General features: G+C 43.0%; 1 long non-coding RNA gene across 1 annotated transcript; it reads left to right on the top strand.

Moving 5' to 3' along the window:
- The first annotated feature begins 8,643 nt into the window (after nt 1–8,643).
- On the top strand, nt 8,644–9,833 carry LOC148315752 (uncharacterized). Its single transcript, XR_015840613.1, has 3 exons — nt 8,644–8,862; nt 8,940–9,006; nt 9,540–9,833. It is a non-coding gene; the product is annotated as an uncharacterized LOC148315752 (long non-coding RNA).
- Nucleotides 9,834–26,651: the final 16,818 nt, after the last annotated feature.

Genomic DNA, 26,651 nt, shown 5'->3' on the forward strand with positions numbered 1-26,651 from the left:
ACAAGCTCTGCGTGGAGACAAGCTCTGCGTGGAGACAGTTTTGTTATTTTTCACTAGGTATATTGAAGTTTTTTTATGTTTTATTCCCAAGTGACCAACATACCATGAGAATCTCGTTCCACGCCGGAAGGGAGGAGGGGAATTTTGTCCCTACTGAGGGTTTTCGCCCCTCCACGGATGACCACACTGTTGTATGATTTCATTATGATGATCTGTCTTAAAGCCGTAAGGACATGATTTAAACCCACAAACGGGGGAATGTGAGATGGGATGAGGATATGTAAATAGTTTGTGTATTTCTAATCATGTTTTTATACACTATTTGTATCAGTTATAATTGCGCACACACACACAGACACTCACATTATTGCTTTAGCACACACGCGCACAACTGGAACACACGCACACACTTTAGTTTCGAATTCCTGACTGACTACTGTGGTTGATTGCTTCCTGCCTGCCTGCTAGAATTTCAGACAGACCTCCATTGTCTGCTTAGGTTGCTGATAAAAGACCGAACGGGTGGTAGAGAGTGAGAGAGAGTGCGCGAGATTGAACTGGCAAGACGCCTGCTTCACCTCCTGACTTCCTCTCCCATTCGCGAATGGTCAAAAACAAAACTCTAACTGGTTTGGTCTGGATTTATGTCACCTTCAGTCTAAAAATGGCGTCAGGACGTTTTAAACCTGACAGTTGCCTTGAGATCTCCGAGCTCGAACTGCCCTATTCCCACCTTGATCACAAGCTCCCATGAACCACTTGGACAGGGTTGCCTGTGTCCTTCTCGTTGATGTCCTTTGTGGCTCCATTCCTTTTCAGTGCTCCTAAAACAAAAAAGACAAGAAGCCAACTTAGTAAAGCTATTTAATGATTGTGAAACCTTATGGGACATGCTGAAATGTCTTCACACCACAATCCCTTAAAAAAAAAAAAAAAAAAAAATATATTACCGTATAGAACATCAGAAAAAGGCAGGTCTCGGCGCTTGTTCTTGCTACGATGTCCAAAGAGATTGTACTTCAGAGACAGAGGATTTGTCATGATGAACGCCATCATTGTTCTGACACTATCGTCCAATCCACCAATACCTGCAACCATTATAACATGGGTGTCACTCGATCCAGATAATCATCACACACTTAAAAATATTTTGGCAGTTAAACTGGGTATGATAAACGTCACAGGAAAGGAATTGTCGATTAAGTGAACAGCTTCGGTAACGCCATATACACTCAAAGGGCAAGAGCCCAACATTCTACCAAAATGATTATGATTAGGGAGGTAACGATTCACTCAAGCCCCGATTCGATTTTTGATTTTCAGTTCTCGATTTCGATTCGATATTTTAATTGTTTTAAGTTGCTGCCACGTTTGTCTCTGTGCGCTCGTGTGATGCTGCAGCGATCCACAAACAAAATATGTCTATACGTCTTGTGCATTTTGAATGGAACCAAAAAACAATACACGATGCCAAATTGTACTATTATTATGAAACTGCCTATGAGTAGTAAAAGAAATACTTGTAAAAATATTTCACATTTTTAGAGCCCCAATACATTCTTTTAAATATAGAAGGGACTGAAATCATGTGAAAATTGAGTCTTTTTCTCAGTTTCCGACTTGGGGTGAACACATTCGGCTTATCATAGTTGCAGTTGACCATCTTGAACTCTGAAGTCTTTCAACTCGGCCTTCCGAATCAGGGTTTTAGAGGTGGGGCTATTTAGTGATACAGTAGGATGGTTTGATCTCTGTAGCTCCAGAATCAGGAATGTACTGGGACTGGGGTTCCTACTTGGGTTTAGGGTACCTAATTTTATATTTCAAGAAATTAAATAATTATTTATAATTTTGAAGATAATACATTAAAATTTCATCATTTTCATACCTGCATTAGATCCTGCAGTAGACTCACAGACTCAACACGTTGGACGTACTCAAGGACCTTCTGCAGCGCCTCTCTTGGTTAGGAAGCTTTTTCTCTGTGACAATCCATGGGGAGGTGTAGATGGTACTTCGTCATCACAGGCTTCAGACTCGTCACTTGAGAAAACATCCCTGCAATGGATGCATAGACACTTGGGCATGAATGTCATTTAACAACAAAAGCTAGAACAAAAAGCTTTGCATTTAAAAGAATACATCTGTGATGGGGAAGCCAGGTTAAAGTGTTAATTTTATAATTATGTAATTAGCTGCAGGTTAGTCTAGTGAAGGTGTAATCACTTCTATTTTGGAGCATAGCTTTTGCTCTGTCCAATCATTGCCTCACCTGCTGAAACCCACATTCGGGTATTTTACAAACCAAAAACTTAAATACCTGTACAGCTCTCATTTTTAACTTATTTTCTCTAACCTTTACCCACAAAATTTGAATATTCAAAATAAAAGTACACAAAGAAGTCACAATTTTTCCACATTAGTTACTTACGTAGTTCCTCTCAAATGCAGCTCAACACTGCATTGAATTAGAGCTTGATAAGCCTACACACAAAACATACAAAGCACATTGTGGCATGATTCTGAATGAGCCAATCTAGCATTTCAACATCTGTTCAACTGTTGGAATTTTAACTATTATCTGACTCTATTAACCAACATTCATCCAACAATTATGCGCGCTCGTTTTGGACACTGCATTGAATTAGAGCTTAATAAACCCACACACAAAACATACGAAGCACATTGTGGCATGATTCTGAATGAGCCAATCTAGCATTTCAATATCTGTTCAACTTTCATCTTGAATTTCTATTATTTAAATAACAGGCAACATTCAACAGTTAATATGTTTTGCTTTACTTACCCAAATCAAACACATCACAAAAAAGCCTTAAATGAGCTAGTGGAGTAGATTGTATTAATTTGAGTGAAAGCTTAAGTCTTTTGGAGAATTTTGGAGAGAGATCGAGGGACACTGTGTTTAGCGTCGTAGGCCCAATGCTAACAATATGTAGCTCGTTGTAAAGGTCCTCATAAAAATAAATAAAACACACAACGCTTATCAGTATTATTAAAAGGGTGATTATAATGTACTTAAGTTTTCCCCAAAATAATTCGAGTACGTACGTTGTTGATATACCCTCTGTGTTCTCGTCACTTATCATTTTAGCATACTGTGTTTTAGCTAACGCACCAAGCAGTTTTCCAACACAGGCAACCTTGAAAAATTACAAAACACATTGTAAAGTAAGTCTAAAAAATGAGAGCCAGACATTTACCCAAGATTAATTAATTAATTCAATTATCGTTCGGGACTCACCGTGCTTTCAGCCCTTCTGCCGCACCTCAAAGACCGCGTAGCTTGCATTCGCTCCTTTTCTCACAGTTTGAATATGCTGCCTTCAAAAGAATCTGTAATTTTGACAACTCCAACTTGAATCTACAAAAATCAAGCAATAAGGTAGAAATAACTTCAAATATACTTTGAATAAAGATCTTTCACAGCATACAGAATTAATAAAATAACATTAATTAATAATGTTGATTTTGTTTATTAAAAAAAAAGTAACTGTGTTGACTGTTGGATGTGGCTGACAATGCTGGACCTGCCTTGTCAAATAGTTCATAGATGACAATCTTAGCTGTCTGGAATATTATAAAATGTTATCTTGTCCCTTAAGGGTTATTAAGTCACAGTTGGGGGTACATGTAAATTCACAAAATATAACGTCCAGCCTTGTTAAATTTAGCATAGATAAATACATGAATTTAATTTTAATTTTAATAAATCAATCAATCCTCTGTACTGCTTCTTGTCCTCACAAGGGTCCCCGGGAGTGCTGGAGCCTATCCCAGCTGTCTTCGGGCAGTCGACAGGGTACACCCTGAACTGGTTGCCAGTCAATCGCAGGGCACACAGAGACAAGCAACCATCCGCTCTCACACTCAGACCTTGGACCAGTGACCAATCAACCTATCATGAATGTTTTTGGAAAGTGGGAGGAAACCGGCGAAAACCCTAGCAGGCACAGGGAGAACCTTGCACTTCTGTACTGTGATGCGGACTTGCTAACCAGTCCGCCACCGTGCCGCTTGTTCTAAAGAGTCCCAGAAAATAAAAACACCCGTCCCTTAGTCAAAAGCGGAAAAAGTCCAACAACAACCCGACCATAATTTGCATTGTTCCTTAAGTTAAATCAATGTCAAACCTAATAAAAGCTGACTTCTGGTCCTCAAAAATCCTACACTTATTTTAGTCCTTTCACAATCTCGCAGCATAGGCTCCATGGCCATGTCTCTATCGTTTTGGCATCCATTGAATAGTTCTAATGAGAATAGTCTTCGGGTGGTTACTATTAGCATAGCATGCATTAAATATCAAAAAGGCTACAGAACAAATTTTCAAACCCATGCCCGCTTAGCTCATCTATAACCCATACAGGACCCAGACATGGTTGACCAGCTCTAACCTATGCCCACTTATCCCACACATAACCCAAACAGGACCGATAAATGGTGACCACTTCTAACCCATGCCCACTTAGCCCACACATAACCCAAATAGGACCCAGACATGGTTGACCAGCTCTAACCCATGCCCACTTGGCCCATATACAGCCCATATGAGACCCTCACATGGTTGACCAGTTCTAACCCATGCCCACTTAGCCCACACATAACTCAAATAGGACCTATAAATGGTTTCAGTAGTAGATTCAGTAGTTTTTATCATTACAGCATTTTCCCCTCTGTATAATGGACAGACATTAGGAGTGTTTCCTTACACTTAGATACGTTTATACTGTGTATATTTGCATGCTTTTTATGAATGTCTGCTGCTAATGTTATACATTAACGGCTACATTACGCCGCCGACTCTGTGTGAGCTATATCTTTGCTGCTGTAACACCTCAAATTTCCCCATTGTGGGACTAATAAAGGACATCTTTATCTTTATCTTTACCAGTTCTAACCCATGCCCACTTAGCCCATACACAACCCGTATTGCACCCACAACATTTGCCCAGTTTAAGCCCATGCCCACCAATCCCAGATGGCGCCCACATGGAACCCTGTACCATTGCCCACTTCTAGCCCATTCCCACTTGGTACCCAGGAATCCCGCATTTACCCCATTTGGGGCCCAGTTGGACATGTTGGCTGGGTACAGTACTTTTATTCTTGCAGTATTTTTATCATTGCAGTATTTTCAATCATTCAGTATTTTTTTTTATCATTGCAGCGTTTTTATTTATTTCCCCTCTGAACCATAGACAGGCATTAGGAGTGTTTCCTTACACTTGTATATGTTGTGGGCTGTAAGTGTGTATATACATGGGGATCTGTGTATATACGTATATACTGTGTATATTTGCATGCTTTTTATGAATGCCTGCTGCCAATGTTATACATTAACAGCTACATTACGTCGGTGCCACTGTGTGATGTATATCTTTGCTGCTGTAACACTGCAAATGTCCCCGTTATGGGACAATTAAAAGACATCTTTATCTTTAGAAATTGAAGATTCACTTGCGAGGCCATTTTCAACACGGACCTTTCAAGAGAAGCTATATCGTCCAACACTCGGTCAGTGCTGTCTAAGTGCTTTTCTGTATATTGTTTGTCCACCCGTGGTGTCATAAATTATGGTATTATGAGGGGGATTTATTCAAGTAGGACGAAGTAGGACTTCATTGAAGGCCCAGGTGTGAAATGCATGGCCCTCCACTGGTTCAAATAATATCTAAAACTAAATTACCAGTTACATGTGCAATTTCAATATTCAACAATTATCTCAACAAAAAAGGACAATCTGAATTTTTTTTAAATGCACAATAAAACAGAAAAGCCATTTCCGGGTATTTTACAATTCAGTCTTCATTGGGGAAAAAACATTCAACAATTTGCTTTTCTTATTTAATACATAGTTCAGCACAGCAGGTGGCGGACAAGCACCTTAAAATGTCATTCGCCTACACAAGGAAGAAGAACATGCCCGAGGCGCTCCCGTGTCCTCGTCTTTCGGTCAACCTGAGAATAATGTTCTTGAGGATTAAAGTTTATAAATGTAAGTATGATGTGATTTTTTATTTTATTTTATGTTGTTGAACAGTGTTTTTGTTTATTTTATAATTTCGTCATTAAAATGCTGTGGCGGTTGGAGAGTCAGCTTCGTGTTAGGGCGTGTTAAAGATCCCGATACCCACACTACACCCTCATTGAAGTATATACGAGTAAAATTATTCGAGCGCGCAGCCAAAGTATATTGTCCACAATTATTTGCGGACTTAACCAAAATCCCATTGAACTGGCGATGTTCGGTGGAATTCTTGTGCCCATGCTGAAAAAAATTCTCTTCAAATGTACATATCGAATTATGACATTATGATAAACAGTTGCATGTGTGCAATTTCGGTCACTCTTTTAAAGTCACCTACGTGTTTTGTCCGAGTGCAGCTAGCGTACTTAGCGACCTTGTGTGCATGCGCCGCAGATTGTGAGAGCGCCTCAAATAGTATAAATGAAGCTATAGCTTGTTCCGGTGGGTCCCAAGCCAGGGTTTTTTCCTAACTACCACATTACTTAAGTTTTAATATCACTCTCAACGTCACGTCAAAATTGTTACAAATAAATACATAATGATAACGTGCCGCCAAGCTCGATGACATAGGAGGCGGAAGTTGGTGTCGTCACACGCATTGTCCCAATTTTGCAATATCGGTACGCTTGGAACCTGTGCTCTGCAACACCCCATGTACACGTCAACGAGGAACGTATGGTGTAGAGTGTTTATTGCGATTGGGCCATTCTTTGTCACGGTCTTCTCTCTGACAAATTGGCATATTTAGCAGCCAAAATATAATGAGCCGTTGCTGTGATAGTAGTTGCAGCCCAAGGTTATTTTAGTAAACGAAAATGAACTCAAAACTTGAATAGAAAAAAATAAAATTCGATAATGAAAAAAATACAGTGAACCCTCGGTTATCGCGGTTAATGGGGACCGAGACCACCCGCGAAAACTGAAAATCTGCGAAGTAGCGGCGCACCTTCAAAAATGCTTTAAAAAAAAAGTGCGAAGTAGTGGTGCACCTTCAAAAATGTTTAAAAAAAAAAAATTAATAAATATATATATATATATATATATATATATATATACACGGGTAGAGAGAGAGAGAGTGAAATTCATGCTATAACAAAAAAAAAAAAATTATTATTAAAACTTATTATTTTTTTATTCCCCAGCCATTATTTTTGTATTTATTCAATTACTTCTTTTTGTATTTTTTTAATTGCTTCGACCTTTACCTGCTGGTACGCCGTCCGGTGTGCCCTGTGAAATGAAAGCCTGACAGCCTCGCGCTCCGCTCGTGCTCGGGCGGAAGAGGTGCTCCTCTTCGGCTTAATTGTCATGCACGCCGGACCTGCTCCCCCGAAGCGTGTCTCCGTTCGATTGAACTCGGTTTCATTTCGCCCCGCCCGTGCCCGGGGAAGGTGCTCCTATTCGGCTTAACTGTGACACACGCCCGCCCTCCTCCCCCGGAGCTTCCATTCGGTTAAACTTAAGGGCCGCTTGGCACCGCCCGTGCCCGGGGAAGGTGCTTCTCTTCGGCTTAACTGTGACGCGAGCATGCCCTCCTCCTCCGGAGCTTCCATTCGGTTAAACTTAGGGGCCGCTTGACACCGCCCGTGCCCGGGGAAGGTGCTCCTCTTCGGCTTAACTGCCACGCACGCCGGCCGGCCTCCTCCGGAGCTCTCGTACGCTCCCGAGCAGAGCGAAATGTCGCCCCGCTAGTGCCCGGGCGGAAGTTGTTCCTCTTCGGCTTAACTGCCACGCACGCTGGCCGGAGCTCTGGTACGGTCCGAACCGCGCGAAACGTCGCCCCAAATCGTGCCCGGGGGAACGTGCTCTTCTTCGTCCACTCTCCTCTTCGCCCACGCTCTTCTTCGGCGCATGCCGGCCGTCTAACAGCTCCAGCGCCCCGTCGTGCCGCTCGGCGAAACTACAATGCCCCCGAATATTTTTTAGACCCGCGAAGCACTGAACCCGCGAAAGGTGAACCGCGAAGTAGCGAGGGTTCACTGTAAAATGAAAATGCTCTTTCAAAAATTAAAACTATCTAAAACTAGTGATGGCAAAATGAAGCCCCATAAAGCAGCCAAGCCCTGCAGGGAAATACTTCACACACGAATGGGCTTCGAGATGCTTCATTTTTCTTGACTACGCCATCCCGTGGACAGAAAAATGTATAACATGCTTGGTGCATGCAATAAAATGGTGAGCTGTAAATCATGCTCTGCTTACCAAACAATATGTATTTGAAGAGTGATTTTAATTGTTCTGTTTTACTTTGTCTTCTCACTTCTCCAATATTCAGACAGCTCCGCCAAGACCAACGTTTCACCCCCACACTGATATAAAATGGACCCAACCGTTTGGGTCTCTTTCCAAATTTGGTACCAAAGCCTCCCCCACAGTGCGGCAGCTATCTTGAATTGGCCCGTTCCCAGAGAGTTTTACTTCATTCAGTGTCATTCAGTATTATTCAAAATCTTTCAGTGTCATTCCAAATCATTCAATGTCATTCACGATCTTTCCACATGCTTCCACCTTCCATCGTTCAGTGTCATTCCACATTCTCTTTGATATATAACATAACATAATGTAACCCAGTAGAGAAAACACCATTTTATTTTGAAAAAACATTTATTGTGTTAAGAGGAAGTGTATATCTCTCGTCTACTTGATTTCCTGTTTGGAGTGTCATTCATCTGATTATGACTTTCTGATTCGTCAAAGTCAAGTTGTCCCGCCTTCTCGAGATGCTATCTCGAGATTAGCTGTGTATATCGTTCTTTTACGCCTGGACACCCTACTGAAAGGTTGCGTGACGATATCTAATGCTAATGTGCCGTTCGGTGAGTGAAATACTTATTGAAGTTGATATAAATGTGACCAATAATAAAATGTTAATTGGGAAATGTTTTATCTCAAGTGTGGATACCAGTGAGAACTGAGGGTCTGTGACAATTCGACCGTGTTCGTACTTGAACGTCGTATTGGTGAGTCGCCATGCACTTGCTATGGACTGTCGTAAAAACGTTTATGTGAGGCTAACGCTAAGCTAACGTTAAGCTAATGCTAATCGCGAGTGGAAATGTACTGCTTGTTTACAGTGAAAGAGTTGATTTTACTTGTTTTAAGGTCTTTCTAAAGCAAGGTTTATGTTGACAAACAAATGTATAACTGCTCATTTTGATGTAATATGTGTTAAAAGTGAAATGTTGAATTGACTCAGTTATGTTTGTTATACAATTATTTCTTTATTGAAGTGATTGATATGTAAACCATAAAACATGGTTATTGAGAAATTGGACATATTGAGAAATGTGTTTATTGTTAGCTCATGAGTTCATTTCATGTGTTACAATGACAATTTGGAAAACATGCATGTAAATTAATAACTGTTATAAATGTGATATTTAGATGCAGTATTTATGATAATTGAAAACTATAGAGCTATAGCGACTGATGATACTGGAAACTGATAATAGACTTATTAGCTGCATACAATAATTTCATTATTGTTATGCAGGCTGGGTTTTTTTGTCTTGGCATTAAACCAAGATCCGAAACTGAATGGATTCTCCTTTGATGGAGATGGCGAGCCTGAGCCCAGAACCACATCTGCGATAAAGGAACCACAGTCTTCACCAACTTCTTTGTGAACATCACGTGGTAACACACCTAATTACCACCACGACAAGACTTTTTTCCCCAAGACTACCGGAAAGAACATTGACTGACTTAAACTAAATATTACTGAGCTCAGTAGGACTTTGGGATTATTATTTCTAATTTTTGGGATTTGTGATTTATTTTATGTATATGATGCCGGCTGTGAATTTGTAAATAATTGTTTTGTTTTCCATGTTAATACAGTTATTGTTGTTGCTCATTTCTGCCTCCAGCTATTTCATTCACACACCTATCAATTATCACTATTGTAGCCTTTGAGAATCTAGAGTCTGGTCCAATTTATTAAATATCAAACTAACACTATCTTTAAGTAATCGGGGGTTACATAACAACCGGTTCCGGCGCCGCGCGAGTGGCTGCCTGTTTACAGCAGCGTGGCTCACTATTGAGCCTTTTCTCTATATCTTTGCTGCTGTAACACCTCAAATTTCCCCATTGTGGGACTAATAAAGGACATCTTATCTTATCTTATCTTAATAACATAATCCTGGGTCAGCAGACACCTAATTAATGTGTTAATACATGATACATTTTTATATAAGCAACACTTATGATTGTAACGTATTTTTAATTCTTTCTAGGCGGGAACTGTCCGAACAAAAAATTCATGCAATTTGTAATTAGACACTTTGTCATACAAAAAGTCACTCAGGGCAAGAGAAAAAAAATTGTCACTTGCCCAAGTTGGGCAAGTAATTTGGCCACTCGGGCAAGGCAAATTTTAGTGGCACTTGCCCTATGGGGAAGCAGTTTTTAAAGTTAACTTCGAACCCTGTGATGGTGTCTTGTGACCAGTCTTTATCAGCTGATGTTCCATGAAGGCGTGCCTTACCTGTCACAAGAATGAAGGCAAGTCACGCCCCCCGCTGTCCGTTCACTCCGCCAAGATGCTGCTCCAGGTGGTAGAGAGGATGAAGTCTCCCTTGTCTCTGTTCATGGTTTTTATGCCTCGCTTGCAGATCTCAATTGCTTCTTTGATCCAGCGCTGTAGTTTGTTCTCTCCGGTGCGGATGACCCTGCCCTTCTCCCAGTCCATGATGTGCTTTTCCCTTTTGCAGTGGTCAGTGATTGCTGATTTGTAATGTTCATGTTGTGCTTGTTCTTTTACTGCTCTGATTTTTTAATTTTTTTGACAGGTAAGTCACACCCTCATGGAACATCAGCTGATAAAGACGGGTCTCAAGACACCATCATGCGACACTCTGAAGAAGGCGAAAGACTCGCCGAAACATGTCAGGTAAAAAATTAACCTAAAACATAATTGTCTGCTTTTAATGAATCAGTCAAATATCAATAATAAGAAGACAAAATGAACCTAATACAAATAAATGAATGCTTAATAACTCCCCTGCACATGCTCCTAAAAATCCAAACCTTCACCTGTAAATAAAACGTCCCGACCTGAAGACATCTTAATGTTATTATTTTGTTATACACACAGTGCCGCCAAGTGGAATCAAAAATTTGTTTTTATTTTAATTTTCACGTACTGCACGGTGCCCTTTTGACGAATCCGACTGAAAATTAGTCAGAAAAGACTCACTTACTCTCTGCCGAATTTTGTGACGTTTTGGCAAAAGGCGTGGCTATTACGGTGCTGAAAAGTCCGATTGTACTCTGTGGCAACAAAAGCTCCGGCAACATTACTCAGATGATACTATCTTCTCGAAGTTGTACACATTTGAGGATACTTCAGCCCTGAAGACATCCACCAACTTATTTTTCATCGTAGTAGTAGCGCCACCAACTGGTAAAAGCTAATACAAGTTATTTTTTTGGATGTTTTTCTCCGTGCAACTCAACAAGGTCGCCCTCATATATGCTCGGATGACTGTTTCGGCCATGAGGATGTCACAATACGAAATTCATCCTTTTTCGTGAAAAGTTGTGGGAGTGGCATTGCACTGTTCGGCAATAAAACAACGCTGATTATGAGGTTCTAAATATGAACGACAACTCGTGAAACTTTACACACACATCAGGCAGCGCAAATTTATCAATATTTTATACGTTAGTTGTGCAGCTTTTTTGAAATGGCTCGCCATGGCCCTCGAGAAATGTTAAAAAAAACAGCCCTGGTTGAGTGTTTCACCTCGCTTTTTGTAAATTTTATGGAGTACAGTGAACCCTCGGTTATCGCGGTTAATGGGGAACGAGACCACCCGCGAAAACTGAAAATCCGCGAAGTAGCGGCGCACCTTCAAAAATGCTTAAAAAAAAATACAATATATATAATAAATATATATATATATATATATATATATATATATATATACGGGGAGAGAGAGAGAGAGTGAAATTCATGTTATAACAAAAAAACCAAATTATTATTAAAACGTATTATTTTTTTATTCCCCAGCCATTCTTTTTGTATTTATTTAATTACTCCGACTTTTACCTGCTGGTACGCCGTCCGGTGTTCCCTGTGAAATGAAAGGTGCCATTCTTTATTTATTTATTCATTTATTCATTCATAACTGACAGCTTCGCGCTCCGCTCGTGCCCGGGCGGAAGAGGTGCTCCAATTCGGCTTAACTGTGACACACGCCCACCCTCCTCCCCCGGAGCTTCCATTCGGTTAAACTTAGGGGCCGCTTGGCACCGCCCGTGCCCGGGGAAGGTGCTCCTCTTCGGCTTACTGTGACGCGAGCATGCCCTCCTCCTCCGGAGCTTCCATTCGGTTAAACTTAGGGGCCGCTTGGAACCGCCCGTGGCCGGGGAAGGTGCTCCTCTTCGGCTTACTGTGACGCGAGCATGCCCTCCTCCTCCGGAGCTTCCATTCGGTTAAACTTAGGGGCCGCTTGGAACCGCCCGTGCCCGGGGAAGGTGCTCCTCTTCGGCTTACTGTGACGCGAGCATGCCCTCCTCCTCCGGAGCTTCCATTCGGTTAAACTTAGGGGCCGCTTGGCACCGCCCGTGCCCGGGGAAGGTGCTCCTCTACGGCTTAACTGCCACGCACGCCGGCCGGAGCTCTGGTACTGTCCGAACCGCGCGAAACGTCGCCACCGATCGTGTCCGGGGGAACGTGCTCTTCTTCGTCCACTCTCCTCTTCCCCCACGCTCTTCTTTGGCGCACGCCGGCCGTCTAACCGCTCCAGCGCCCCGTCGTGCCGCTCGGCGAAACTACAATGCCCCCGAATATTTTTTAGACCCGCGAAGCACTGAACCCGCGAAAGGTGAACCGCCAAGTAGCGAGGGTTCACTGTATGTATAAGACCAAGACCTACAAAAAAGTCTCTTGGAGCAATGAGCCAGGTTTTACAGGAAGTCGGCCATTTTGAATGTACTTAAAAGGGGGCGGGTCACCACAATGGACTTTGTGTAGAAATTATTATTGGGGCCCGAGCAGCGACCGCGGCGAGGTCCCTATTTTTTTTGTAGAAATTATTATTAGGGCCCGAGCAGCGACCGCTACGAGGTCCCCATTGTTTTTGTGGAAATTATTATTATTATTATTATTAGGGCCCGAGCAGTGACCGCTGCGAGGTCCCTGTTGTTTTTCTAGAAATTGTTATTAGGGCCCGAGCTGCGACGGCTGCGAGGTCCCTATTGTTTTTGTAGAAAATATTATTACTTTTATTATTAATAATATTATTATTATTATTATTAGGGCCTGAGCAGCGACCGCTGCGAAGTCCCTATTGTTTTTGTAGAAATTATTATTATTATTATTTTTCCGATTGTTCGATCGCATTTTTGACCCCGAAACATGCACAAAAATTCACCAAACTTGGCAGTCTCATCGGGCATGGCGAAAAATTTGATATTTTAACGTCTAATATGAACAGGAAGTGAGTTATTAATTTTTGAAAGTCCGACTTTTGCCCTTTTTTGCATGTTTACAGGGGTCATTCTTTTGCACCCTGATCCTAAAGGCTTCATCTGATTGCCTTAAAATTCTGTCTGTAGCATCTTAAGACCTGGGACAAACACTGGGGCTAAAATTGGGGCTAAAATCTTTTGTTTCCGAAATACTATATGACGGGGGCGGGGCTTCAAAGTTTTCACTTAAGATTTCCTTCGCCGCAATGGACAAAATGCTTAATAACTCTCCTGCACATGCTGCTAAAAATCCAAAACTTCACATGTACATAAAGAGTCGGTACCTGAAGACATCTATATGTTTATATTCTGTTATACACCTTGCGCCAATCAATATCATTTTTTACATTTTGACGTACTGCACGGTGCCCTTTTAACGAATCCGATTGAAAATTGGCTAGAAAAGACTCAAGACATTGATCTTACTCTATCCCTATTTTTGTGACTTTCCTTCGAAGGGCGTGGCTATTACGGTGCCGCAGAGTCTGATTATTCTCCGTGGCAACAAAAGTTCCTGCAAAATGATTCAGATGATCCATCTTCTCGAAATTTTTCACATTTGAGGATATTCAGGCCCTGAAGACGGCTGCCAACTTCTTTTTGATCGCAGTGTTAGCGCCACCAACTGGTTAAAACAAATACAAATTATTTTCGTTGATTTTTTTCTCCGGGCAGGTTAACAAAATCTACCTTACATTTGCTCGGATGAGTGTTTAGGCCTTGAGGATGTCACAATACGAAAGTCTTTCGCCTTCTTCAGAGTGTCACATGATGGTGTCTTGTGGCCCGTCTTTATCAGCTGATGTTCCATGAGGGCGTGACTTACCTGTCACAAGAATGAAGGCAAGTCACGCCCCCCGCTGTCCGTTCACTCCGCCAAAATGCTGCTCCAGGTGGTAGAGAGGATGAAGGCTCCCTTGTCTCTGTTCATGGTTTTTATGCCTCGCTTGCAGATCTCAATGGCCTCTCTGATCCAGCGCTGTTGTTTGTTCTCTTCGGTGCGGATGACCCTGCCCTTCTCCCGGTCCATGATGTGGTTTTCCCTTTTGCAGTGGTCAGTGATTGCTGATTTGTAATTTTCATGTTGTGCTTGTTCTTTTACTGCTCTGATTTTTCATTTTTTTGACAGGTAAGTCACACCCTCATGGAACATCAGCTGATAAAGACGGGTCTCAAGACACCATCATGCGACACTCTGAAGAAGGCGAAAGACTCGCCGAAACATGTCAGGTAAAAAATTAACCTAAAACATAATTGTCTGCTTATAATGAATCAGTCAAATATCAATAATAAGAAGACAAAATGAACCTAATACAAATAAATGAATGCTTAATAACTCCCCTGCACATGCTCCTAAAAATCCAAACCTTCACCTGTAAATAAAACGTCCCGACCTGAAGACATCTTAATGTTATTATTTTGTTATACACACAGCGCCGCCAAGTGGAATCAAAAATGTGTTTTTATTTTAATTTTCACGTACTGCACGGTGCCCTTTTGACGAATCCGACTGAAAATTAGTCAGAAAAGACTCAAGACAATGATCTTACTCTCTGCCGAATTTTGTGACGTTTTGGCAAAAGGCGTGGCTATTACGGTGCTGAAAAGTCCGATTGTACTTTGTGGCAACAAAAGCTCCGGCAACATGACTCAGATGATCCTATCTTCTCGAAGTTGTACACATTTGAGGATACTTCAGCCCTGAAGACATCTACCAACTTATTTTTCATCGTAGTAGTAGCGCCACCAACTGGTAAAAGCTAATACAAGTTATTTTCTTGGATGTTTTTCTCCGTGCAACTCAACAAGGTCGCCCTCATATATGCTCGGATGACTGTTTCGGCCATGAGGATGTCACAATACGTAATTCATCCTTTTTCGTGAAAAGTTGTGGGAGTGGCATTGCACTGTTCGGCAATAAAACAACGCTGATTATGAGGTTCTAAATATGAACGACAACTCGTGAAACTTTACACACACATCAGGCAGAGCAAATTTATCAATATTTTATACGTTAGTTGTGCAGCTTTTTTGAAATGGCTCGCCATGGCCCTCGAGAAATGTTCAAAAAAGCAGCCCTGGTTGAGTGTTTCACCTCGCTTTTTGTAAATTTTATGGAGTACAGTGAACCCTCGGTTATCGCGGTTAATGTTAAAATGGTCGAATGGTCAATGACAAGAATTGCAGTGCAAGCACGTATTATCGGCGCGGGTTCGATCCCCACCTGATGTGCCTCGCATGATTTCTTTGGCTGCCAGGATGGCCGAGTGGTCTAAGGCGCCGCGTTCAGGACCCAGTCTCCCCAGGAGGCCTGGGTTCGAATCTCGAATTTCCCCATTGTGGGACTAATAAAGGGAATATTAGTATTATTATGGCTGCCAGGATGGCCGAGTGGTCTAAGGCGCCGCGTTCAGGACCCAGTCTCCCCACGAGGCCTGGGTTCGAATCTCAAATTTCCCCATTGTGGGACTAATAAAGGGAATATTATATTATTATTATTATATTATAATGGGGACCGAGACCACCCGCAAAAACTGAAAATCCGCGAAGTAGCGGCGCACCTTCAAAAATGCTTAAAAAAAAATACAATATATATAATAAATATATAAATATATATATATATATATATATTTATATATATATATATATATATATATATATATACGAGGAGAGAGAGAGAGAGTGAAATTCATGTTATAACAAAAAAAACAAATTATTATTAAAACGTATTATTTTTTTATTCCCCAGCCATTCTTTTTGTATTTATTTAATTACTCCGACTTTTACCTGCTGGTACGCCGTCCGGTGTGCCCTGTGAAATGAAAGGTGGCATTCTTTATTTATTTATTTATTTATTCATTTATTCATTCATAACTGACAGCTTCGCGCTCCGTTCGTGCCCGGGCGGAAGAGGTGTTCCAATTCGGCTTAACTGTGACACACGCCCGCCCTCCTCCCCCGGAGCTTCCATTCGGTTAAACTTAGGGGCCGCTTGGCACCGCCCGTGCCCGGGGAAGGTGCTCCTCTTCGGCTTACTGTGACACGAGCATGCCCGCCTCCTCCGGAGCTTCCATTCGATTAAACTTAGGGGCCGCTTGGAACCGCCCGTGCCCGGCGAAGGTGCTACTCTTCGGCTTACTGTGACGCGAGCATGCCCTCCTCCTCCGGAGCTTCCATTTGGTTAAACTTAGGGGCCGCTTGGAACCGCCCGTGCCTGGGGAAGGTGCTCCTCTTCGGCTTACTGTGACGCGAGCATGCCCTCCTCCTCCGGAGCTTCCATTTGGTTAAACTTTGGGGCCGCTTGGCACCGCCCGTGCCCGGGGAAGGTGCTCCTCTACGGCTTAACTGCCACGCACGCCGGCCGGAGCTCTGGTACGGTCCGAACCGCGCGAAACGTCGCCACCGATCGTGTCCGGGGGAACGTGCTCTTCTTCGTCCACTCTCCTCTTCGCCCACGCTCTTCTTCGGCGCACGCCGGCCGTCTAACCGCTCCAGCGCCCGTCGTGCCGCTCGGCGAAACTACAATGCCCCCGAATATTTTTTATACCCGCGAAGCACTGAACCCGCGAAAGGTGAACTGCGAAGTAGCGAGGGTTCACTGTATGTATAAGACCAAGACCTACAAAAAAGTCTCTTGGAGCAATGAGCTAGGTTTTACAGGAAGTCGGCCATTTTGAATTTACTTAAAAGGGGCGGGTCACCACAATGGACTTTGTGTAGAAATTATTATTGGGGCCCGAGCAGCGACCGCGGCGAGGTCCCTATTGTTTATGGAGAAATTATTATTAGGGCCCGAGCAGCGACCGCTACGAGGTCCCCATTGTTTTTGTGGAAATTATTATTATTATTATTATTAGGGCCCGAGCAGTGACCGCTGCGAGGTCCCTATTGTTTTTCTAGAAATTGTTATTAGGGCCCGAGCTGCGACGGCTGCGAGGTCCCTATTGTTTTTGTAGAAAATATTATTACTTTTATTATTATTATTATTATTAGGGCCTGAGCAGCGACCGCTGCGAAGTCCCTGTTGTTTTTGTAGAAATTATTATTATTATTATTTTTCCGATTGTTCGATCGCATTTTTGACCCCCGAAACATGCACAAAAACTCACCAAACTTGGCAGTCTCATCGGGCATGGCGAGAAATTTGATATTTTAACGTCTAATATGAACAGGAAGTGAGTTATGAATTTTTGAAAGTCCGACTTTTGCCCTTTTTTGCATGTTTACAGGGGTCATTCTTTTGCACCCTGATCCTAAAGGCTTCATCTGATTGCCTTAAAATTCTGTCTGTAGCATCTTAAGACCTGGGACAAACACTGGGGCTAAAACTTTTTGTTTCCGAAATACTATATGACGGGGGCGGGGCTTCAAAGTTTTCACTTAAGATTTCCTTCGCCGCAATGGACAAAATGCTTAATAACTCTCTTGCACATGCTGCTAAAAATCCAAAACTTCACATGTACATAAAGAGTCGGTACCTGAAGACATCTATATGTTTATATTCAGTTATACACCTTGCGCCAATCAATATCATTTTTTACATTTTGACGTACTGCACGGTGCCCTTTTAACGAATCCGATTGAAAATTGGCTAGAAAGGACTCAAGACATTGATCTTACTCTATCCCTATTTTTGTGACTTTCCTTCGAAGGGCGTGGCTATTACGGTGCCGCAGAGTCTGATTATTCTCCGTGGCAACAAAAGTTCCTGCAAAATGATTCAGATGATCCATCTTCTCGAAATTTTTCACATTTGAGGATATTCAGGCCCTGAAGACGGCTGCCAACTTATTTTTGATCGCAGTGGTAGCGCCACCAACTGGTTAAAACAAATACAAATTATTTTCGTTGATGTTTTTCTCCGGGCAGGTTAACAAAATCTACCTTATATTTGCTCGGATGAGTGTTTAGGCCTTGAGGATGTCACAATACGAAAGTCTTTCGCCTTCTTCAGAGTGTCACATGATGGTGTCTTGTGGCCCGTCTTTATCAGCTGATGTTCCATGAGGGCGTGACTTACCTGTCACAAGAATGAAGGCAAGTCACGCCCCCCCGCTGTCCGTTAACTCCGCCAAGATGCTGGTCCAGGTGGTAGAGAGGATGAAGGCTCCCTTGTCTCTGTTCATGGTTTTTATGCCTTGCTTGCAGATCTCAATGGCCTCTCTGATCCAGCGCTGTTGTTTGTTCTCTTCTGTGCGGATGACCCTGCCCTTCTCCCGGTCCATGATGTGGTTTTCCCTTTTGCAGTGGTCAGTGATTGCTGATTTGTAATGTTCATGTTGTGCTTGTTCTTTTACTGCTCTGATTTTTCATTTTTTTGACAGGTAAGTCACACCCTCATGGAACATCAGCTGATAAAGACGGGTCTCAAGACACCATCATGCGACACTCTGAAGAAGGCGAAAGACTCGCCAAAACATGTCAGGTAAAAAATTTACCGAAAACATAATTGTCTGCTTTTAATGAATCTGTCAAATATCAATAATAAGAAGACAAAATGAACCTAATACAAATAAATGAATGCTTAATAACTCCCCTGCACATGCTCCTAAAAATCCAAACCTTCACCTGTAAATAAAATGTCCCGACCTGAAGACATCTTAATGTTATTATTTTGTTATACACACAGCGCCGCCAAGTGGAATCAAAAATGTGTTTTTATTTTAATTTTCACGTACTGCACCGTGCCCTTTTGACGAATCCGACTGAAAATTAGTCAGAAAAGACTCAAGACAATGATCTTACTCTCTGCCGAGTTTTGTGACGTTTTGGCAAAAGGCGTGGCTATTACGGTGCTGAAAAGTCCGATTGTACTTTGTGGCAACAAAAGCTCCGGCAACATGACTCAGATGATCCTATCTTCTCGAAGTTGTACACATTTGAGGATACTTCAGCCCTGAAGACATCTACCAACTTATTTTTCATCGTAGTAGTAGCGCCACCAACTGGTAAAAGCTAATACAAGTTATTTTCTTGGATGTTTTTCTCCGTGCAACTCAACAAGGTCGCCCTCATATATGCTCGGAGGACTGTTTCGGCCATGAGGATGTCACAATACGAAATTCATCCTTTTTCGTGAAAAGTTGTGGGAGTGGCATTGCACTGTTTGGCAATAAAACAACGCTGATTATGAGGTTCTAAATATGAACGACAACTCGTGAAACTTGACACACACATCAGGCAGAGCAAATTTATCAATATTTTATACGTTAGTTGTGCAGCTTTTTTGAAATGGCTCGCCATGGCCCTCGAGAAATGTTCAAAAAAGCAGCCCTGGTTGAGTGTTTCACCTCGCTTTTTGTAAATTTTATGGAGTACAGTGAACCCTCGGTTATCGCGGTTAATGGGGACCGAGACCACCCGCGGAAACTGAAAATCCGCGAAGTAGCGGCGCACCTTCAAAAATGCTTAAAAGAAAATACAATATATATAATATATATATATATATATATATATATATATATATATATATATATATATATATATACGGGGAGAGAGAGAGAGAGAGAGTGAAATTCATGTTATAACAAAAAAACCAAATTATTATTAAAACGTATTATTTTTTTATTCCCCAGCCATTCTTTTTGTATTTATTTAATTACTCCGACTTTTACCTGCTGGTACGCCGTCCGGTGTTCCCTGTGAAATGAAAGGTGGCTTTCTTTAATTATTTATTTATTTATTCATTTATTCATTCATAACTGACAGCTTCGCGCTCCGTTCGTGTCCGGGCGGAAGAGGTGTTCCAATTCGGCTTAACTGTGACACACGCCCGCCCTCCTCCCCCGGAGCTTCCATTCGGTTAAACTTAGGGGCCGCTTGGCACCGCCCGTGCCCGGGGAAGGTGCTCCTCTTCGGCTTACTGTGACGCGAGCATGCCCGCCTCCTCCGGAGCTTCCATTCGGTTAAACTTAGGGGCCGCTTGGAACCGCCCGTGCCCAGCAAAGGTGCTCCTCTTCGGCTTACTGTGACGCGAGCATGCCCTCCTCCTCCGGAGCTTCCATTTGGTTAAACTTAGGGGCCGCTTGGAACCGCCCGTGCCTGGGGAAGGTGCTCCTCTTCGGCTTACTGTGACGCGAGCATGCCCTCCTCCTCCGGAGCTTCCATTCGGTTAAACTTAGGGGCCGCTTGGCACCGCCCGTGCCCGGGGACGGTGCTCCTCTACGGCTTAACTGCCACGCACGCCGGCCGGAGCCTTGGTACGGTCCGAACCGCGCGAAACGTCGCCACCGATCGTGTCCGGGGAACGTGCTCTTCTTCGTCCACTCTCCTCTTCGCCCACGCTCTTCTTCGGCGCACGCCGGCCGTCTAACCGCTCCAGCGCCCGTCGTGCCGCTCGGCGAAACTACAATGCCCCCGAATATTTTTTATACCCGCGAAGCACTGAACCCGCGAAAGGTGAACCGCGAAGTAGCGAGGGTTCACTGTATGTATAAGACCAAGACCTACAAAAAAGTCTCTTGGAGCAATGAGCTAGGTTTTACAGGAAGTCGGCCATTTTGAATTTACTTAAAAGGGGCGGGTCACCACAATGGACTTTGTGTAGAAATTATTATTGGGGCCCGAGCAGCGACCGCGGCGAGGTCCCTATTGTTTATGTAGAAATTATTATTAGGGCCCGAGCAGCGACCGCTACGAGGTCCCCATTGTTTTTGTGGAAATTATTATTATTATTATTATTAGGGCCCGAGCAGTGACCGCTGCGAGGTCCCTATTGTTTTTCTAGAAATTGTTATTAGGGCCCGAGCTGCGACGGCTGCGAGGTCCCTATTGTTTTTGTAGAAAATATTATTACTTTTATTATTATTATTATTATTATTATTAGGGCCTGAGCAGCGACCGCTGCGAAGTCCCTGTTGTTTTTGTAGAAATTATTATTATTATTATTTTTCCGATTGTACGATCGCATTTTTGACCCCGAAACATGCACAAAAACTCACCAAACTTGGCAGTCTCATCGGGCATGGCGAGAAATTTGATATTTTAACGTCTAATATGAACAGGAAGTGAGTTATGAATTTTTGAAAGTCCGACTTTTGCCCTTTTTTGCATGTTTACAGGGGTCATTCTTTTGCACCCTGATCCTAAAGGCTTCATCTGATTGCCTTAAAATTCTGTCTGTAGCATCTTAAGACCTGGGACAAACACTGGGGCTAAAATCTTTTGTTTCCGAAATACTATATGACGGGGGCGGGGCTTCAAAGTTTTCACTTAAGATTTCCTTCGCCGCAATGGACAAAATGCTTAATAACTCTCTTGCACATGCTGCTAAAAATCCAAAACTTCACATGTACATAAAGAGTCGGTACCTGAAGACATCTATATGTTTATATTCAGTTATACACCTTGCGCCAATCAATATCATTTTTTACATTTTGACGTACTGCACGGTGCCCTTTTAACGAATCCGATTGAAAATTGGCTAGAAAGGACTCAAGACATTGATCTTACTCTATCCCTATTTTTGTGACTTTCCTTCGAAGGGCGTGGCTATTACGGTGCCGCAGAGTCTGATTATTCTCCGTGGCAACAAAAGTTCCTGCAAAATGATTCAGATGATCCATCTTCTCGAAATTTTTCACATTTGAGGATATTCAGGCCCTGAAGACGGCTGCCAACTTATTTTTGATCGCAGTGGTAGCGCCACCAACTGGTTAAAACAAATACAAATTATTTTCGTTGATGTTTTTCTCCGGGCAGGTTAACAAAATCTACCTTATATTTGCTCGGATGAGTGTTTAGGCCTTGAGGATGTCACAATACGAAAGTCTTTCGCCTTCTTCAGAGTGTCACATGATGGTGTCTTGTGGCCCGTCTTTATCAGCTGATGTTCCATGAGGGCGTGACTTACCTGTCACAAGAATGAAGGCAAGTCACGCCCCCCCGCTGTCCGTTAACTCCGCCAAGATGCTGGTCCAGGTGGTAGAGAGGATGAAGGCTCCCTTGTCTCTGTTCATGGTTTTTATGCCTTGCTTGCAGATCTCAATGGCCTCTCTGATCCAGCGCTGTTGTTTGTTCTCTTCTGTGCGGATGACCCTGCCCTTCTCCCGGTCCATGATGTGGTTTTCCCTTTTGCAGTGGTCAGTGATTGCTGATTTGTAATGTTCATGTTGTGCTTGTTCTTTTACTGCTCTGATTTTTCATTTTTTTGACAGGTAAGTCACACCCTCATGGAACATCAGCTGATAAAGACGGGTCTCAAGACACCATCATGCGACACTCTGAAGAAGGCGAAAGACTCGCCAAAACATGTCAGGTAAAAAATTTACCGAAAACATAATTGTCTGCTTTTAATGAATCTGTCAAATATCAATAATAAGAAGACAAAATGAACCTAATACAAATAAATGAATGCTTAATAACTCCCCTGCACATGCTCCTAAAAATCCAAACCTTCACCTGTAAATAAAATGTCCCGACCTGAAGACATCTTAATGTTATTATTTTGTTATACACACAGCGCCGCCAAGTGGAATCAAAAATGTGTTTTTATTTTAATTTTCACGTACTGCACCGTGCCCTTTTGACGAATCCGACTGAAAATTAGTCAGAAAAGACTCAAGACAATGATCTTACTCTCTGCCGAGTTTTGTGACGTTTTGGCAAAAGGCGTGGCTATTACGGTGCTGAAAAGTCCGATTGTACTTTGTGGCAACAAAAGCTCCGGCAACATGACTCAGATGATCCTATCTTCTCGAAGTTGTACACATTTGAGGATACTTCAGCCCTGAAGACATCTACCAACTTATTTTTCATCGTAGTAGTAGCGCCACCAACTGGTAAAAGCTAATACAAGTTATTTTCTTGGATGTTTTTCTCCGTGCAACTCAACAAGGTCGCCCTCATATATGCTCGGAGGACTGTTTCGGCCATGAGGATGTCACAATACGAAATTCATCCTTTTTCGTGAAAAGTTGTGGGAGTGGCATTGCACTGTTTGGCAATAAAACAACGCTGATTATGAGGTTCTAAATATGAACGACAACTCGTGAAACTTGACACACACATCAGGCAGAGCAAATTTATCAATATTTTATACGTTAGTTGTGCAGCTTTTTTGAAATGGCTCGCCATGGCCCTCGAGAAATGTTCAAAAAAGCAGCCCTGGTTGAGTGTTTCACCTCGCTTTTTGTAAATTTTATGGAGTACAGTGAACCCTCGGTTATCGCGGTTAATGGGGACCGAGACCACCCGCGGAAACTGAAAATCCGCGAAGTAGCGGCGCACCTTCAAAAATGCTTAAAAGAAAATACAATATATATAATATATATATATATATATATATATATATATATATATATATATATATATACGGGGAGAGAGAGAGAGTGAAATTCATGTTATAACAAAAAAACCAAATTATTATTAAAACGTATTATTTTTTTATTCCCCAGCCATTCTTTTTGTATTTATTTAATTACTCCGACTTTTACCTGCTGGTACGCCGTCCGGTGTTCCCTGTGAAATGAAAGGTGGCTTTCTTTAATTATTTATTTATTTATTCATTTATTCATTCATAACTGACAGCTTCGCGCTCCGTTCGTGTCCGGGCGGAAGAGGTGTTCCAATTCGGCTTAACTGTGACACACGCCCGCCCTCCTCCCCCGGAGCTTCCATTCGGTTAAACTTAGGGGCCGCTTGGCACCGCCCGTGCCCGGGGAAGGTGCTCCTCTTCGGCTTACTGTGACGCGAGCATGCCCGCCTCCTCCGGAGCTTCCATTCGGTTAAACTTAGGGGCCGCTTGGAACCGCCCGTGCCCAGCAAAGGTGCTCCTCTTCGGCTTACTGTGACGCGAGCATGCCCTCCTCCTCCGGAGCTTCCATTTGGTTAAACTTAGGGGCCGCTTGGAACCGCCCGTGCCTGGGGAAGGTGCTCCTCTTCGGCTTACTGTGACGCGAGCATGCCCTCCTCCTCCGGAGCTTCCATTCGGTTAAACTTAGGGGCCGCTTGGCACCGCCCGTGCCCGGGGACGGTGCTCCTCTACGGCTTAACTGCCACGCACGCCGGCCGGAGCCTTGGTACGGTCCGAACCGCGCGAAACGTCGCCACCGATCGTGTCCGGGGAACGTGCTCTTCTTCGTCCACTCTCCTCTTCGCCCACGCTCTTCTTCGGCGCACGCCGGCCGTCTAACCGCTCCAGCGCCCGTCGTGCCGCTCGGCGAAACTACAATGCCCCCGAATATTTTTTATACCCGCGAAGCACTGAACCCGCGAAAGGTGAACCGCGAAGTAGCGAGGGTTCACTGTATGTATAAGACCAAGACCTACAAAAAAGTCTCTTGGAGCAATGAGCTAGGTTTTACAGGAAGTCGGCCATTTTGAATTTACTTAAAAGGGGCGGGTCACCACAATGGACTTTGTGTAGAAATTATTATTGGGGCCCGAGCAGCGACCGCGGCGAGGTCCCTATTGTTTATGTAGAAATTATTATTAGGGCCCGAGCAGCGACCGCTACGAGGTCCCCATTGTTTTTGTGGAAATTATTATTATTATTATTATTAGGGCCCGAGCAGTGACCGCTGCGAGGTCCCTATTGTTTTTCTAGAAATTGTTATTAGGGCCCGAGCTGCGACGGCTGCGAGGTCCCTATTGTTTTTGTAGAAAATATTATTACTTTTATTATTATTATTATTATTATTATTAGGGCCTGAGCAGCGACCGCTGCGAAGTCCCTGTTGTTTTTGTAGAAATTATTATTATTATTATTTTTCCGATTGTACGATCGCATTTTTGACCCCGAAACATGCACAAAAACTCACCAAACTTGGCAGTCTCATCGGGCATGGCGAGAAATTTGATATTTTAACGTCTAATATGAACAGGAAGTGAGTTATGAATTTTTGAAAGTCCGACTTTTGCCCTTTTTTGCATGTTTACAGGGGTCATTCTTTTGCACCCTGATCCTAAAGGCTTCATCTGATTGCCTTAAAATTCTGTCTGTAGCATCTTAAGACCTGGGACAAACACTGGGGCTAAAATCTTTTGTTTCCGAAATACTATATGACGGGGGCGGGGCTTCAAAGTTTTCACTTAAGATTTCCTTCGCCGCAATGGACAAAATGCTTAATAACTCTCCTGCACATGCTGCTAAAAATCCAAAACTTCACATGTACATAAAGAGTCGGTACCTGAAGACATCTATATGTTTATATTCTGTTATACACCTTGCGCCAATCAATATCATTTTTTACATTTTGACGTACTGCACGGTGCCCTTTTAACGAATCCGATTGAAAATTGGCTAGAAAAGACTCAAGCCATTGATCTTACTCTATCCCTATTTTTGTGACTTTCCTTCGAAGGGCGTGGCTATTACGGTGCCGCAGAGTCTGATTATTCTCCGTGGCAACAAAAGTTCCTGCAAAATGATTCAGATGATCCATCTTCTCGAAATTTTTCACATTTGAGGATATTCAGGCCCTGAAGACGGCTGCCAACTTATTTTTGATCGCAGTGGTAGCGCCACCAACTGGTTAAAACAAATACAAATTATTTTCGTTGATTTTTTTCTCCGGGCAGGTTAACAAAATCTACCTTATATTTGCTCAGATGAGTGTTTAGGCCTTGAGGATGTCACAATACGAAAGTCTTTCGCCTTCTTCAGAGTGTCACATGATGGTGTCTTGTGACCCGTCTTTATCAGCTGATGTTCCATGAGGGCGTGACTTACCTGTCACAAGAATGAAGGCAAGTCACGCCCCCCGCTGTCCGTTCACTCCGCCAAGATGCTGCTCCAGGTGGTAGAGAGGATGAAGGCTCCCTTGTCTCTGTTCATGGTTTTTATGCCTCGCTTGCAGATCTCAATGGCCTCTCTGATCCAGCGCTGTTGTTTGTTCTCTTCGGTGCGGATGACCCTGCCCTTCTCCCGGTCCATGATGTGGTTTTCCCTTTTGCAGTGGTCAGTGATTGCTGATTTGTAATGTTCATGTTGTGCTTGTCATGATCCGCGTCGGGCATGACAGCCTTTTGTTATTGTTTTCATATGCATGCGGTTTTTGTTATTGTTTTTGTTGTTATTTTCTCCCCTCCTTCCTGCCATGTGCCTTTTCCTGTCTGTTTTGATCAGCTGAGCAGGGGCGTTTCCCCTCAGCACCTCGCCCTCACCAGCCACGCACCTGCTCCTCAT

Source organism: Idiotropiscis lumnitzeri, unplaced genomic scaffold, assembly GCF_059441095.1.
Source record: "Idiotropiscis lumnitzeri isolate Australia: NSW breed Sydney's pygmy pipehorse unplaced genomic scaffold, RoL_Ilum_1.0 HiC_scaffold_43, whole genome shotgun sequence".
NCBI classification, from domain to species: Eukaryota; Metazoa; Chordata; class Actinopteri; order Syngnathiformes; family Syngnathidae; genus Idiotropiscis; species Idiotropiscis lumnitzeri.